This window comes from Bos grunniens, chromosome 22, assembly GCF_055505025.1.
Source record: "Bos grunniens cultivar Pamir isolate PY7600 chromosome 22, Bosgru_T2T1.0, whole genome shotgun sequence".
In the NCBI taxonomy this organism is placed as follows: Eukaryota; Metazoa; Chordata; class Mammalia; order Artiodactyla; family Bovidae; genus Bos; species Bos grunniens.
Genome location: NC_141186.1, coordinates 29,844,921 through 29,861,758, shown reverse-complemented (window position 1 = coordinate 29,861,758; position 16,838 = coordinate 29,844,921).

The window sequence follows — 16,838 nt, the reverse complement described above, 5'->3', positions numbered from 1 at the left end:
GATCCAACCAGTCCCTTCTGAAGGAGATCAGCCCTGGGATTTCTTTGGAAGGAATGATGCTAAAGCTGAAACTCCAGTACTTGGCCACCTCATGCGAAGAGTTGACTCATTGGAAAAGACTCTGATGCTGGGAGGGATTGGGGGCAGGAGGAGAAGGGGACGACAGAGGATGAGATGGCTGGATGGTATCACTGACTCGATGGATGTGAGCCTGAGTGAACTCCGGGAGTTGGTGATGGACAGGGAGGCCTGGCATGCTGTGATTCATGGAGTCGCAAAGAGTCCGACACGTATGAGCGACTGAACTGAACTGAACTGGGGTGAAATTTGAATAGCTGGTATTTCTAACAAACTCCTGGGTGATGCTGATGCTGTAGGTCTGTGGGCACCAAACCCACTTGACACCAAGGATGATGGAGATGGCTCACTTACGCTCTAAGAAGGGAAACAGAAGCGGAAGGGGAATTACTAGAAATGATGACATCTGAGCCCCAATTCTGTACCAGGCACTGATTTAGAGCTTGTGTGAGTGTGTGTGTGTGCTTAGTTGCTCAGTGGTGTACAACTCTTTGCAACCCCATGAAGTATAGCCCACTGTTGCTGCTGCTGCTGCTAAGTCGCTTCAGTCGTGTCCGACTCTGTGCGACCCCAGAGACGGCAGCCCACCAGGCTTCCCCGTCCCTGGGATTCTCCAGGCAAAAACACTGGAGTGGGTTGCCATTTCCTTCTCCAACGCATGAAAGTGAAAAGTGAAAGTGAAGTCACTCAGTCGTGTCCAACTCTAGCGACCCCATGGACTGCAGCCTACCAGGCTCCTCTTGTCCATGGGGTTTTCTAGGCAAAAGTACTGGAGTAGGGTGCCATTGCCTTCTCCAATAGCTCACTAGGTTCCTCTATATATAATATGTATTGCATTGGCCAAAAAGTTCACTTGGGTATTCCCATAGCAACTTATAGATAACCATGAATGACCTCTTTGGCCAACTCAATATTTTCAGGGCCAGCAAGTGAAGTAGGCACTATTTATATTTCTATAGCTGGGGAAATTGGGGTAATGAGGGGTCAAACAACTTGCCTAAGTTCCCACAATTGGTTTGCGGCCAGACAGGAATTTGAACCCAGCACCCAGGCTCCTGGGTCTGCCCTCCTGCTTCTCTGAAAAAAAGCATCTCTTGCATTCATGGCTCTAGTGCCGTTTTGGAGAGCACTAAATGACTAGTGCCGTTTACTCAAGACATTTACTAATTTACTGATTAACCTTGTAGTCCGGTTACTGCCCCTATCCCTAAGACACTGAGTTTGTGAGACCCATTCCACAACAAGGATTTCTGCTTTCTTTCCTGCTCTCCTTTCCTGATTGTTCAGCAAATATTCAAAGGAGTGTGTGTTCCTGGAGTTCCCTCTGACTGATGGGCGCTGTCAAAGGCATCCGGAGACAGCCTGTCTGAATATCTACTGGGTGCATTTCTCACAAGGTCCTTTGTGTTTATCAACCTCACACCTCTGGTGGGGGGCAGTCAGCGCCTTCCCCGTAGCTGATGTTGATGGGGCTCCTGTGATGGGTCACATGCTAGGCTAAAGATTCTGCAGACCCTCACCACTGTGCCACAGGGGAGGCATCCTCATCAGCCTCATTCTACAGACAGAGAGACAGAGGGTCAGAGAGGCAAAGAAAATGGCACTAATTCTCAGACCTGGCAAGGAGTGGTGCCAGGATCTGATCCCATGGATGGTCTGGATCCAAAGCCTTGCTACTGCTAAGTCACTTCAGTCGTGTCCGACTCTGTGCGACCCCATAGATGGCAGCCCACCAGGCTCCACCGTCCCTGGAATTCTCCAGACAAGAACACTGGAGTGGGTTGCCATTTCCTTCTCCAATGCATGAAAGTGAAAAAGTGAAAGTGAAGTCGCTCAGTCGTGTCCGACTCTTAGCAACCCCATGGACTGCAGCCCACCAGGCTCCTCCATCCATGGGATTTTCCAGGCAAGAGTACTGGAGTGGGTGCCATTGCCAAAGCCTTACGTTCTACATAAGCTCCCTGCCTCCATCAGGATTATCTGAAATAAGAGGCTCAGAGGGCCCCAGCCCAGAGCCACATGGCTGGTTAGGAAGTGTCCAGACCACAGGGTCAGCTGCAGTGGCAGGAGATACAGACTCCTACTGAAGGAAAAAATCATACACCTCTTCTAAGTCCTCCCAGCCCATCCTTTGACAGATAGGAAAACTGAGGACCCAAGATGGGAAGTAATTAATTTCTTTATAATACTTTAATCCAGGCTTCTTCAATTTTGGCCCTGCTGACATTTTGGGTAGATAATCCTCTGCTGTGGCAGGGGCTGTTCAGTGCATTGCAGGATGTTTAGCAGCATCCCTGGGCTCTACCCACCAGATGCCAGTGGTATACCTCCATCCCCAGTTTTAACAACCAACAGCATCTTCAGGCTTTGCTACATGTCTCCTTGGTGTGTATATGCTTTGGGGGAGAGGGTAAAGGTACAAATGTGTCCTGGTTGAAAACCCCTGTAATCATCAGATCAGACCACTTGCTTGCTTTAAAACGTCTCAAGTTTCCCATACTTTTTCTGAATGAAATCCAGAAAAAGTGGATCCATCCAAAAGCTGGGTCCATCAAACCTTCAGTGTTTTGGCCCTGTGGAAAATTTGACTCTAGCCAGTCCCCTCCCCAATCCCAATCACAGCATCCAAGCACACTGGGCACTTCCTATGTGTCAGGCACTGTTTAAGGTCAAGCCCTTTCAGTGCATTCCCATTCTGGCCACATCTTAGAAAAGCTGAGATTTCAAGAGTCTAAGAAACCTGCCCAGGTACTCAGTAAGCACCTGGCATATCTCTGACTTGAGTCCTGGCATTCTGCCCATCCCGAAGCCTTCTGCTTTGTGTTGTGCAGAGCACAGAATACAAATGCCTGCTTCTCTAATGTACGCTGCTTGGCTTGTCAGCACTCACTCCCTGGATTGTGCTTCGCCCATTACCCCTCCCTGGGGATGAAGCACCCTCCCTGCTTCTCCGCACTGCTGAGCTCTGCCCAAAGGCTTCAGGAGAGCAGGGGCTCCATCCTATCCCAGTGCCTGCCGTGTACCTGGGCTCAACCACTGTTTCTTAACTTACAAGAGTCAGGCCAGGCTTCACCTCTCCCGGAAGGGCTGTCTTAATCAGGGATCATTTACTCAGCAAAAACAAACCCACTTGAGCTAACTTAAATAAAGGGAAAGCAATTATGAGGAGTTAGGTTATCTGGCAGGCCCCAAGGGCAAGAAATCATTCGGGTACTCGCTCATTTAAAACTAGAAATTCTTCACAAAAGATTGGTACTGGGAATTGGGAAGCTGGCAGGGATCAAATCTGCTCTTGATCCTCTCTCTCTTCGCGTCCTGGGGGAACACTTGTCTCTTTCTCTGCTTCATTCTCCTGGGTTTTGTGGCAGACCAGCTCTCCAGCTCTTTTTGCTTGCACTTCCAGAACTCACGGCCTGAAAGCGGCCACCCAGCATGGCTGATTCAGTTCCCTTGGGCTGCTATAACAAAATATGACAGATTGGATGGCAGAAAGAAATTTATTTCTCATAGTTCTGGAAGTGGGGAGTCCAAGGCCAAGGTGCCAGGAGGCTTGGGTTCTGGGAAAGGCTCTCTTTATGGGATGCAGACTGCCAGATCCTCACTGTGTCCTCACACAGTAGACAGGGCACAGAAGCTCTCTGGGGCCTCTTGTAGAAGAGCATGAACCCCATTCGTGACGGTTCTACACACATGATATAATCTCTCCCAAGATCCCACTTCCTACTTTCATCACGTGGAGTAGTAGGTTTCAGCATATGAATTTGGGGGGAACTTGTCAGCTGCTCCAACATGGCAGTCAAAGTCCAAAGGAGTCAAGTCAGAGCCTAATACCAGGTAACCATGGCCAATAGGCTATGGATGAGGAGGCAGAATTCAAGGACCATGAATCCCTCAGCAGGAGTACCAAGAACAGGAGGAAGTGGGCTAGAAAGAGGAAACAAACAACTGACAAAGGAATCGAAGGGCAGGGACATTTGTGGAGGAGGAATGATCAGGCAGAAGAAAGGCCTGGTGTCTCTCAGATTGTCCTTAGGGCCTCCTGGGTTGGGGACACATTTCCTCTCCAAAGAATGGCCTTGTCCCTCTTCTTGTTGATAGAGCTGCCATGCCTGAGTGAGGCCCACTCAGAGGCCACCACCCCTGCTTGCACTGCCTCTGCCTCTCCATCCCCACACTTGATGGCAATTAGTAGGGCTGCAGGTCAAGTATCTAAGTGCCTTCAAATCTCAGGGAAGAGATGTAGGTGCAGACAGGATGCAACTGGGTTCCAATAGCCACAGACAAAGTCTCTGGAGTTGTATTCTCAACCTCTGCTTCCTTCTGGCCACTGGCTTCCAGCAGCTGATGGGATGGAGTGCAGGCAGGTCAACCAAACAGATCAGATTCCAGGTAGTTAAGGTGAAGTCAGAGCTGAATACTGTCACTGAAATGTGGTTCTTCCCCTCCTCCTGGGGAGACAGAACATTAAAGGAGGGTCTGATGGCTTCTGGCCACCCTAGGTTATGGGTCCTGTGCGGTGTCTTTACGGTACAAACAGGGCTTGCATCTTCTACCCAGAGGAGGGCATCTCCCCTACTCCTTTCCACCACCATCAGAGACAGCACACAGATGGCTGGATGCAAGCAGGAACTTCTGTCTTCTTCCTCCCCTTCTGGACCCCACTGGGCTTACTATATTCAGCAGGTTGCCATTTAGGGCCTGCAGTTTGGAAGTAAATCTTGTGAGTCACTATAACTGCAGGTGTAGTACAGCTGCACTAGACACCCCTGGAGAGCTAATAAAGACGCAGACTCCTGGGCCCTACCCCTGACCCACAGAATGAGAACGGCTGTAGCAGTGGGACCCAGGAGTCTACCTTTTCAACAAGCCTCCTCACCCAGTCACCACTGCCACCAGTGACACTGATGTACCCCAGAGCTTAAGAATCAACCATCAATAGGAGCTGTGGTTAAAAGCTAGGTGACTAAACTCAGAGCCTGGCTCTGTTCTTAGCTGATTGTGCGAATAAATTAATTTCCATTCTTGGCCTCAGTTCTCCCATTGGGAAAATGGGCATAAAAGCAGCAAGCCCTCCCTAATGACTATTGTCATGCTCTGATTCTTGGAGACAGGAGGGAGGAAGCAAAGAGATGACAGCTATGAAGGCTGAAGAACAGGACCCAGCCTAGACTTGGGGGGTTAGAGGAATGGGGTATAGGGGAAGAATTATCATGCAGGGGAAAGCCCGGAGAAGGCATCTGGCAGTATCCCTGCAGTGAAAGAGCATGGGATGCAGGGACAGCCAACAAAAGGGGAAGGCTAGCACCAGAGATAGTCAAGGGCAAGACAGAAACGTGGGCAGGAGCCAGACTGCCAAGAGCCTGGTAGACCAAGCAGTGGGGACTCAATCCCATAGCCGGAAGAGAGCCATTGCAGGGTGTTATGCACTGAAGGCAAGTGTGTTACATTTTTAGACTGCCCTGCCCTCAGACAAAGGCACCCAAAGTCCTTGCTCAGGGTGCCCTTCACCGTGTCCCATGCTGGGCCTCCCCTGACCCCTCCGGAAAGGTCAAGAGATCTGTGGTGCCAAAGAATATACCATATTGGCACCTGTACCCCTCTAGATTTTAGCTACCTGGGACTTGAAATTTCCTGCTCCCAAGACCCCAAGCCCACCTTTAGGGCCTGTGCAAGCCTCATCTCTGGTCTCTCTTCCTCCACCGGCGAGGCTGCTATGGCGTTTGTCCACAGCCCTGCAGCAGAACACTAGTGGGGGTCCATGCTCTATGGAGCTAGTGATGGGAACATGGCAGGTCTGGGCCTCCCTGGATACTCTCTCCCAGTCACCAGCAGTATCAGGGGCAGGAATGTTTCAGACTTGCTCCTTGGCTGCAGTGAGGAGAGTGGATAATGCCTGCAGACCAGATGGCAGCTGTTGCCGAAGAAGTCCCAGCAAAAAGAAAGTGACTTCTGTCTAAGTGGTGGGAGATCACGGGGAGAGAAGCCACTGATTTGAGGGTTATTTAGAAGGTGGCCGCATACTGTTCTCTGTCTTGCCTTTAACTGTTCCTGGAAACACATCCATCCTTCCACAGGGAAGAGGAGAAGTCACTGGAAACTAGAAGGGGTTGGATGCAGACAGGCCATATCTAGACTATATGGAAAAAAAAAAAAGGTAAAAATTTAAAAATCAGTGACTCACTAAAGTTAACACAGTGTTGCCTCACTTGGAAAAGGGCCCTGCTGAACCCTATTGGTAACACTGACCTATGGCTTATGGGAAAGGACCATGGGGCAGAGAGGAGTCACTGGAAGCTTTAAGCTGGTATGATATTAAGGCTGCATGGAAATTCCATGGCCTTCTCTTTCCATTGTCAGACCTGAACAGTCAAAGGCAGCCAAGTCAGGGCTGCTTCTGGAGGCAAGGGCAACACAGACCACACTTCTGCTCAACTCCTCCAGGCCCTATAGGCCCAGGGGAGATGCTTCTACTAGGGAGGTCATGATCTATGACTTATCCCTAGAAAGACATTTTCCATTAGCTTATGACCAGCAGGGAGGAAAGCATGGACCTGTTGATCATATTGGAAACTTCCAGCAAGAAAAACCACCTTGGCAGGTAAAGCAATCATTCTCTTAAAAGTTGATATTACCTAGCATGAACTACGTATCAGACACATCTCAGGTACTCAGTTATCCTCTTGAGAACATTTTGAGATACAGGTTAAAATTATTTCTCATTTGCCAAGGAAGGACTGACGGGTGAAACTGTTAGGTAACTTTCCCAAGGTCATGGCTAGGAAAGGCGGGAACTGGGACTATGAACTCAAGAAGTCTACCCTAGAGGGTAATCCAAGGACCTAAAAATGTTCATCAGCCCTCAGTCTTAATTCTCCATTGACCTTTCCCGCCATTCTTTCACAGAAGAGATAATCAAGTCTAACACCATTTCCAACTCTGGGGAACCTAGGGTTTCACAGCCCCCTCAAGGAAGAGGGGAGATATGGCAATTTCTCAGATGGATAAACAAGACCTGAGACCAAAATGGAAGTCTCTTTACTAATTTTTGTAAAATGGAAAATATCTTCTGTTTTATTTCTGACAGTAGATGATGGATGTTAAAAACTTCAACAAATACAGAAGTAAAAACCTATCACACCTTCCAAAGGCCCTTGTATCAATCATAGCCTCTTCCTCAAAATAAATGCTTCAATAGTCCAGTGTGCAGTCTTCGACTGTGATTTGCAGACCCTGATGGTCCTGAAACCTGTTCAGAGAGTCCTCATGTCACAGCTATTTTCATAATAGTACTAGTACATGATTTGCCTTTTCCACTGTGCTATTTGTGTTGATGCTGCAAAGTGAAAGGAACTAAAATGAGCACCCATCTGTGCCAGTAGTCATTGGTACTGGTATCGCCTTCACACAGTTGCAGTCAAGTGAAACTGCCTTTTCTAAAGATTGTCCTTGATGAAGCACTGCAAATGATCAACCTTATTAAATATCTGTACCCTTGAGGGTACTTTCCTCCCAATATTCTTTGTGATGGAATGGAGAGTATGCACAGAGCACCTCTTCTGCATATTGATGTCTGATGGTCGTCTGAAGGAGAACCACATGCGGGATACTTGAGTTGTCAGCTGAACTAGCCACATTCCTCATGCAATACCAGCCTCCAAAACTGTGAGAAATAAATTTCTGTGGTTTATAGGCCACCTAGTCCATGGTTATTTGTTATAGCAGCTCAAACTAAGACAATATATTAACATGTAAGGAGTTTGTTATTATTTAATATACAAATAAATATATTTTAAACCCACATTTGGAAAAACATCTTTGAGTTCTATAGTTTCAAGGGTATAAAGAGTTCTGATGTCAAAGTTTGAGAAAATCTATTCAAACTATTTGATGCATAAACCCACTTTTTTACTTTAAAAGTACTAAAGAAAATCCTTTCATGGCAAATAGCTTTTATAAAGTGCTTAGAGTGTGCTTAGAGATAACGCTAAGTAGTTTGCATATATCAACTTATTTTACTTTTCACAAAAGAACTTATGTGAGGTACTAGTTCCCCTATTCTACACATGAAGAAACCAGTGCAGAGAGGTTGAGCTACTTGCCTAAGGATACTCATTAGGAGATGCAGCAAATTTTGAACCTAGGCACTCTCACTCACTGAGTCTCATAGTAAGTCAACGGTATGAAAGTTCTTTTTTTTTTTTTTTTGAAAGTTCTAAGATTTCTGAGAATAAATGCACAATGAGGAGTTATAAATGACCAGAGTAATCTATAGGGCTTTGGTTAGGAGAAAGGTCCGTCTAGTCAAGGCTATGGTTTTTCCTGTGGTCATGTATGGATGTGAGAGTTGGACTGTGAAGAAGGCTGAGCACCGAAGAATTGATGCTTTTGAACTGTGGTGTTGGAGAAGACGCTTGAGAGTCCCTTGGACTGCAAGGAGATCCAACCAGTCCATTCTAAAGGAGATCAGTCCTGGGTGCTCTTTGGAAGGAATGATGCTAAAGCTGAAACTCCAGTACTTTGGTCACCTCATGTGAAGAGTTGACTCATTGGAAAAGACTCTGATGCTGGGAGGGATTGGGGGCAGGAGGAGAAGGGGACGACAGAGGATGAGATGGCTGGATGGCATCACCAACTCTGAGTTTGAGTGAACTCTGGGAGTTGGTGATGGACAGGGAGGCCTGGCGTGCTGCAATTCATGGGGTCACAAAAAGTTGGACACGAGTGAGCGACTAAACTGAACTGAACTGAATTACAATATAATTTGGGGTAGGTGATTTATGTACCATGAATCATTAATCACCATAGGTAACCTGTGGCTCTAATGTGCTGGTTTCATTTTTGCAAGGGACTTTCTGGTACTGGATGAAACTCAAAGACAAGATAAGACTAGCCTCTGGCCTTACAACTATTTCAAGACCGTTGGTGAAAGCCAGGGATTATCCTGTCAAACTGAGTGATGCCTTTTCTCAGTTCAGTTCAGTTCAGTTGCTCAGCCATGTCCGACTCTGCAACCCCATGGACTGTAGCACACCATGCAGTGCCCTTCCTAGCCCAACCCCTATGCCCCAAACTAGCATCTGTCTTGGTATAGGCTCTCCCATGACTCTGGACTTGCCCTTACGCCATTCATCCCAATCTGTCATGATGTATACCTAGTCTAATTGCTCAGACACCCCGTCCCGTGCCCAGACCATGTGCTCCTTGAGCATAGAGACACTGTCTATTTGCACACGTCCTCTCTCCTCTGAACCTGGGACAGTGCCTGGCACACAGGAGCTACTCAGGAGATAGTGAGAGCTCTGTACCCAGGTCCTCAGATCCCCTCACTGTTTTCATATACAAGTGTCCTCTGATCCTGGCCAAACCATACCTGTGCCTCTTTGTTGGGGCCAGTTTTGCCTGTACCAGTGGGAAGCCAGAAGTGTCTGAACATGTATGTCTTCTTGGAGACAGCCCTTAACCCATAACAAAAGGGTGAAGGTGGCAAGTTTAAATACTCTAGCCCTCCCCATCCCCATGAAGATACTTTGAGTGTATTCTACTCTCTTTTCAGAGCTCCCTTAACAGGACTGAGCCAAACACACCCTGAATGAGATTTGGCGTAACAGCACACCCTAGCCCTGCCCCTTTCCTTCCTCATCCTTCCTGCCATCCTCCCTGCTTCCCTTGCAACACTGCCTCATAAATCGCTCAATCCTCACCTCTGGGTCTGTTTCTGGAGAACTCAGTGGCTGGACTGTGCCTCAATCACCTCTGCACCACTCCTGCCTCTTCAACACTTCAGATTTGTTGAATGAATAAAGACCAGTGCCTCATTTATAACCTTAGAGCTCAGGGCCAAGATTTAAGGAGTGCAATGGTTAGGAAAGAAGCTATTCCAACAATGTTCTCTAGAAGTCTTGATGACTGAGACCTCTGAAGATGTGCTGGAGTTGGTTCAAACCAGCTTGTATGAGCCAATTGTTAAACATCCAGGAATTTTGTACACTGATTGTTAAACTCTTGGTAACTTCAAATTGACCATGGTGAGAGTATTTACAGCACAAAAATTGGCACATGCTACAAATCAAGGCTAGTTTCCCTGCCTCCATCCCTCCTCATCCCACTCCCTAAACTCCATCCTGTAGAAACAGTTTCCCACCACAGTACTGGGAAAAAACATTTCAAGGTCCAAAAAAAGACCTGTATAGCAAAAAAAAAAAAAAAAAGTATATATATATATATAGTAGTAGTGAAGTGGTTAAAAATAAGGGTTCTAAAGTCAGAGCAATCTGGGTGCAACTGTACTGACACTTACTGAGTCTATGATGTAGGCCAAGTTAATTTCTATGTCTGTATTTCCATATCTCTAAAACAAATGGTGTTATCAATTTGTCTCTTGACATAAGTACTTAGCTCAGTTTCTGACATATAGAAATAACTCAATGAAGATAGCTAATGTTAAGTTAGAAGGACCAAGAAATATAGGAAGTGTTAGAATGTGGTCTTGCAGCCTACCATCATGGTATCAACATGCCAGCAAACTGCACTTCAGTGGATTATTCTTTGGGTGTCAGCTGGGCTCTGTCAGGTCACCTTGACCCAAAGCTGTGGCTCTTAGTAAACTCAAGATTGATCACTGGTCTCAGTTTCATGTGTCTTACATAAAAACCTGGTGCCAGATGTTGGCTTCTTCTACAGAGAGCCCAAAGAGGGAATGAGCCCTGACAGTTGGCTTCTGTGGCTCTCTTCAAGAAAAGACAACCATTCAAGGCAGATTTGTTAGTGGGGAGCTGTACCCAGATAGAGCTTCCCAGCTAGCACATTGGTAAAGAATCTGCCTGTCAATGCAGGTAATGCCATATATGGGTTAAATCCCTGGGTCAGGAAGATCTCCTGGAGTAGGAAATGGCAACCTACTCCAGTATTCTTGCTTGGAAAATTCCATGGACAGAGGAATCTGGCAGCCTACAGTCCATGGGATCCCAAAGAGTTAGACATGACTGAGCCTGCATGCATGCGTACGTGCCCAGATAGCAGAAATCACATTGTCCCTAAGACCAAGACCCATGCACCGGGTGCATTAAGGTAACACAAAATCATCCCATCAGATCTGGCAGTTATTTAAACATGCAATACATATCCTGAGTCAAATGCAAAGGGTTATATAAAACTCCAGCAATCCCAGGATAGTGCAGCTGGAGCTGGCAGTGCCCTGCCTGTGTCTCTTTGGAACCAGCTTTCCCATACCTGATGGCTGCCTACCACTGCCACCTGCAGCTGGGGCCAGAGGGAGAATAAAAGACAGTCGTTGATTAAGCTCTTCCTCTTCATTAGATACTGTGAGAAAAGGCAGCGTCACATTCAGTGGCCACAACAACACTATGTGGTAAGTACTCTCATATTTCATTTTATGGATGAGGAAACTGAAGCTCAGAGGGGTTAAGTCATCCGTCTAAAGACAAACAGCACTGGAACGTGGTGCAGGCAAGGACTGGAACTCAGAGCCTCCATTCCTAACCCATGGCTAACAACATGCCAGGCAGTGAAGAAAGACGAAGATCTATAGATCAAAGTCACCCACTCCTACCCTCCATGGACCATAGAGTCATCATCAGTTATTCTGAGGAAGAGCATTTCTCTGATTCGTTGTGTTCAAGAAGGTGCTGATACTCATTGTGGAATATTAAAACTCTGTCTCCTCCTTTCTCTAAGCTTTTGCTTTTGAGGCACGTCCATGCACTCATTCATACTTCCCTGGCAGCCCAGCTGGTAAAGAATCCAACTGCAATGCAGGAGATTCTGGTTCGATTCCTGGGTTGGGACAATGCCCTGGAGAAGGGATAAGCTACCCACTCCAGTATTCTGGCCTGGAGAATTACATGGGGGTAATTACAGTATAAGTCCATGGGGTCACAAAGAGTTGGACACAACTGAGCAACTTTCACTTTTACACATTCATTACAGGTATACACAGGGGGAAATGGAACCCACTACGAACAAGACACTGAAAACTCTCCTCTGCTAGTTGCCAGGGACCCAAAAAACAAGTCATTGCACTTTTATTTTCCATGGAAGAAAACTAAAGGTCGTGTGCAACAGTCAGTCTGAACATTGGCTGTGAAATTAATACTTTGGCCAAATGTCTCAGTCAAGACGGAAACATTATTTTGTTCTCACCGCTGTGGGCCAACATCTCCCAAAGAAAATACTGCTTAGGATCCATGGAGTTTTCAAATGAAAACAAAGTTCATTCAGTCCGCTAGTTCATACACTTTCCCAAGTGACTTCAGTTTCCCTGCCACTGCCCTGAAAATACCTCTCAGAACTTGCCCTGCTGTGTCTTCCATGGGTATCAGCGGTTAACACACTGACCTACGTAAACTGAGTCCTTTATGCCTGATGAATTAAGAAGTCCACTTGCAAAGGCGCTGGTTGCACAGGCTCTCAACATACAGACTCCTGGAAGAGCTGGGATCTGAGAGCTCTTGGCACTGGCCCAGGTGTCAGGAAGAGAGGCATCGAGATGGCTTGGATTCAACAAGCTGGCTTTGATGACTTAGCTTTCAGCTCTGGGCTCTCAGTCCACCAAGCAGAGCCCAGCCAGATCAGCCCAACCCCAGACTGTCACCCCAGAGGACTGTGAAAGAGCATGTGCAGTTAACTACCCACTGAGGACCAGGCATGGAAGACAGAAGTCTTGGTTGCTAGGGCTTTTTTTGTGGGTCTGCTTTGGAACCAGTTCTTCTGGCCTCCAAGTTATTGGGGTTCCTCAGGAAACTGCACTGGTCCCAGGCCTTGGAGTCTTCATATACATTCCTCCCCTGTTAGCTTTTCTGCTTAGGGGTAAGTAAGCAGGAGAAACAGGGGAAGACAGAGCGGGTGAGACTTCCCCCTGCATGTTGAGTTTCTGGGGCTCCAACATCAGTGTTAGTGGCTGGGATGGGCCAAGGAAGGCAGGAACAAGAGGTTGAACTGCTGAGAGACCCCAGGGCATCTCCCCAGCTTTCTACCTCCAATGGCCAGAATCCAACAGGGCCCAGATTAAGATGAGGGGAATGAGGCCAAGTTGTGCAAATGCAAGGTCAGCTCTCCATTTTATTGAAAATTTTGATACTTTGTTCATTAAGAACTGTTTGCATTAATTTTGATACTTTAAAAATATTGCATGTAAATATTTATTTTGATTACTAAGTTTTTGTTGCTCCTATAGAATCTGTGCACAAAGCAAGTGTCTTTGCCTTAGCCTAGTTCCAGCCTTGCCTTCCCTCCCCTATGTGTGACATATTCACATACATGGAATAATTGAGCCACTGAGTCTAACCCTACTTGATGTTCTTGATGTTCAAAAACAGTAAACTGTTTTTGTTTACTCGACAATATGTAGCTGAGCGTTTCTAAGTCAATGATCATAGTTCTACCTTGTCCTTTGCATGAAATCATACATTATAAATTTTTATCACTTTTTTGTAGGTCTAGCAGCCTCTGCCAGGGCTTCACCCATGTCCCTAACATTTCCATGGGCTCCAGCCAAATGCCACTACTGACTGACACATACATCGCTGGGTTGGAAGCCTGGTTCCAGCACTGCAGAATGCTACATGGCCTATGAATGATGCAGGTGCAAGTGTCAGAGAATTAACATCTGCCAATGACTGGGGAAGTGGGTGTTACAATCCCCCAGCTCCTTCACCCAGTAGATGGGGCAACTCTAAGGAGTGCAAGCCACCCTGGATTTCAGAGCTTTCCCTGTGGAAATAAGCTCCATTGGTACTCAGCTTATTGAGTACCATTGGTACACATTTTCTCTATTGGCCGTCTGCTCGTCTGTACCACTTCTCCATCCCCTTCCAGGGTTATACACACCCTACACACACATACAGATCTCAAAAATAATTATGCTCAAATCTTTGTCTGTGAATCTGCTTCTGCAAAAATGGACATTCAGATTATTTCCAATATTTCACTATTTACATATTCATCACCTTTGTAGGTTCTAGCACATTAATATGCTCTTTTTGGGGCCCAGGATCAAAACTAAACAAGGATAAAAGAAGTAGGCTTTTGGTAAAGTAGAGAATGAAGAGGCTCAATTAGCATGATAGTATCTCAGAGTGATGTCATATAAAGTTATTTTCACTATGGGCTGTGGCATCAAAAATGTTGAGATACACTGTGCTTGCCTACCAGACTGTGCATTAACTTCTGTAATTCAAGTGAATGGCACATAGTAGATTATCAATAAATATTTGTTGCATGAATAAAGGAAAGAGTAATTGATTAGTGCTTTGAATCTCTGCCAAGCTGTTAGTATGCTGCTGCTGCTGCTAAGTCGCTTCAGTAGTGTCCGACTCTGTGCAACCCCATAGACGGCAGCCCACCAGGCTCCCCCATCCCTGGGATTCTCCAGGCAAGAACACTGGAGTGGGTTGCCATTTCCTTCTCCAATGCATGAAAGTGAAAAGTGAAAGTGAAGTCGCTCAGTCATATCCGACTCTTCACGACCCCATGGACTGCAGCCCACCAGGCTCCTCCATCCATGGGATTCTCCAGGCAAGAGTACTGGAGTGGGTTGCCACTGCCTTCTCAAGCTGAGTATAAGAGACTATAAAACTTTCCTGAGACACTGAGCATCTGTGCCTCAAGATTCTCTAACTCTATAGTGAAGACAGAGAACAGTATAATCCTAAAGTTAGCAAGGTGAACTGGGAGCTGTTCTAGAGACCTAAAATGCGACTCCTGGCTTATGAACACATAATCCCTTTCCCCCATCCCTACCCAGACTATAATCCCAACAGAGGTTGAAATTTTGACATTGGCCTTGAGTGACTGCCCACATAATAACCCATTTGATCCCTCCTAAGACATTCACTCTCTTTCCTTTGTTCTTCCCCACACTGAAGATTCCTGTTATACCATGGAGAATAGGCTCTCCTACTCCAGGATCTCCAGCCCTCCTGGGAGCTTGCATCCCAAGAGCCAGCAGGTCCTTTGGGAGGAGCTAAGATGGTGGTCAGCCTTCCGTTGTCCTGTTGAAAGTTTTGTATGCTCAACTTGGTTGCTTTTCTCTTCATTTGTCAGGATGTTTACTGTCACATCTGTCTACCCTTAAATCTTTGCCTACAAGGACTCCACCCTGGAAAGAAGAGTCTGACCTGGCCTCCTACTAAACCACCATCATAGACCATGCACAAAGAATAGCCCTTTCACCTGGAATCCCCAGGGGCTGATGAAGAAGGACAAGACTTATGTCACATGAAGTCTCATTCCCAGCAGCCTAGCTCCTCTCTGTTACCTAAAAGGCATCTTTTGAGCTTCCCATCAATCATCTACACATCTTCACTACGTCACCTTGTAAGACAACTATATAGAAGTAGTAGGCACAAAATAGACCAACCTAAGCGGGACAGTAGATGATAGAAGAACTTCCTATATAACACTTTGATGGCCTCCTGCATCTAGAAATGCTAGAAGCCAAGTCCAACTGCTCAAACACACTTAAGGTCTCTTCTTAAGTCCTGGTTGCTCACATTCCATTGACTAAAGCAAGTCACAAGGCCCGGTCTCAAGTCAATAGAAAGTATCCTCGTACCTAACGGGACAGAGAGCTGCTGAGCGAATATTTGTTCAACTGTAACACAATCTAGCACACTACCCCTCCAGCCTCATCTTGAGCTCTCTACCCCTGATTTCCTTCAGTCAGCATGTATCATGATATCTCCAACTTCAGGGCCTTTGCACATGATGTTCTTCTGCCTGGAAGGTTCTTTTTCCTTCCCAATCCTCTACTAATCCTTATGATTCTCCAGATTTAGGTTTCCTTCTTACTTCCTCAGAGAAACCTGCACTAATCCCTGGGGCCAGGTTGGTATCCCTAGTCAAGTCTGCCTTCTGTATCAGGCACTACCCTTAGTCACTGTTCCGATCAAAACCACTGCATTACTAACACTCTGACATAGTTCCCCATCCCCATGTTTTTGGTCTTACTTTCTTCCCTCTGCCTGTGATCTCCCCCTGCCTTATCTTTATCCATCTGGCTTGTCTTGCAATTCACAGCCCAGCCTAAACCTCACTGAGCACCAATTTAAAGTAGCTCATTACATGCAGCAGAACACTTACAACTGACAATTTTTTAAGTCATTCCATTGTTACATTCACATGTATGCTCCAGGGCACATGGTGTAGAACACACTTTGGGGTTACTCCAACAGTTGGGCAAGGGAGCTGGGGCATTTATCCACCACCTTCCACCAGGCATTGGCTACTGGGGACTTGGGGAGGGGAGTAGCAATGATATCCTGTAACTTCTGGAATGTCCTATCCTAGGGGCTAAGCTAGCCTGAGCAGCCAGAGAAAACCCTCAGGTGATGATGACTGAAGGAAACCACTTGGTCACCTGAGACAGATGTAAGCAGGGCACCATCAAGGTCTGTGACAGACTCACTGGATGAATGAACTGAAATCCAGGTTGGGGTGCTGACAGAGTCCAGGAGAGGGATGGTGAGGGAAAGGGGAAAAAGACAGAACAAATGCCAATATGCACTTTCATGGCCAAGTCTGAAGCAGCTTGCAAGTCTTAGGAAGGAAGGTCCTTCCTGATAGCCATCATTTAGCCAGAGGTCAGTCTAGAGTACAGGTTCAAGGCCAGTAAGTAGTTGTTTGGCAATGTGCTAGTCGTTTCTCAAAGGTAATAGCCAAAGCAGAAACAGAGCTTTGCTGCCTTTAAAAAAGGCTTAGAGCATTCTGGAAAGAGATCCACATTTAACAGTGGGAGAACAGGA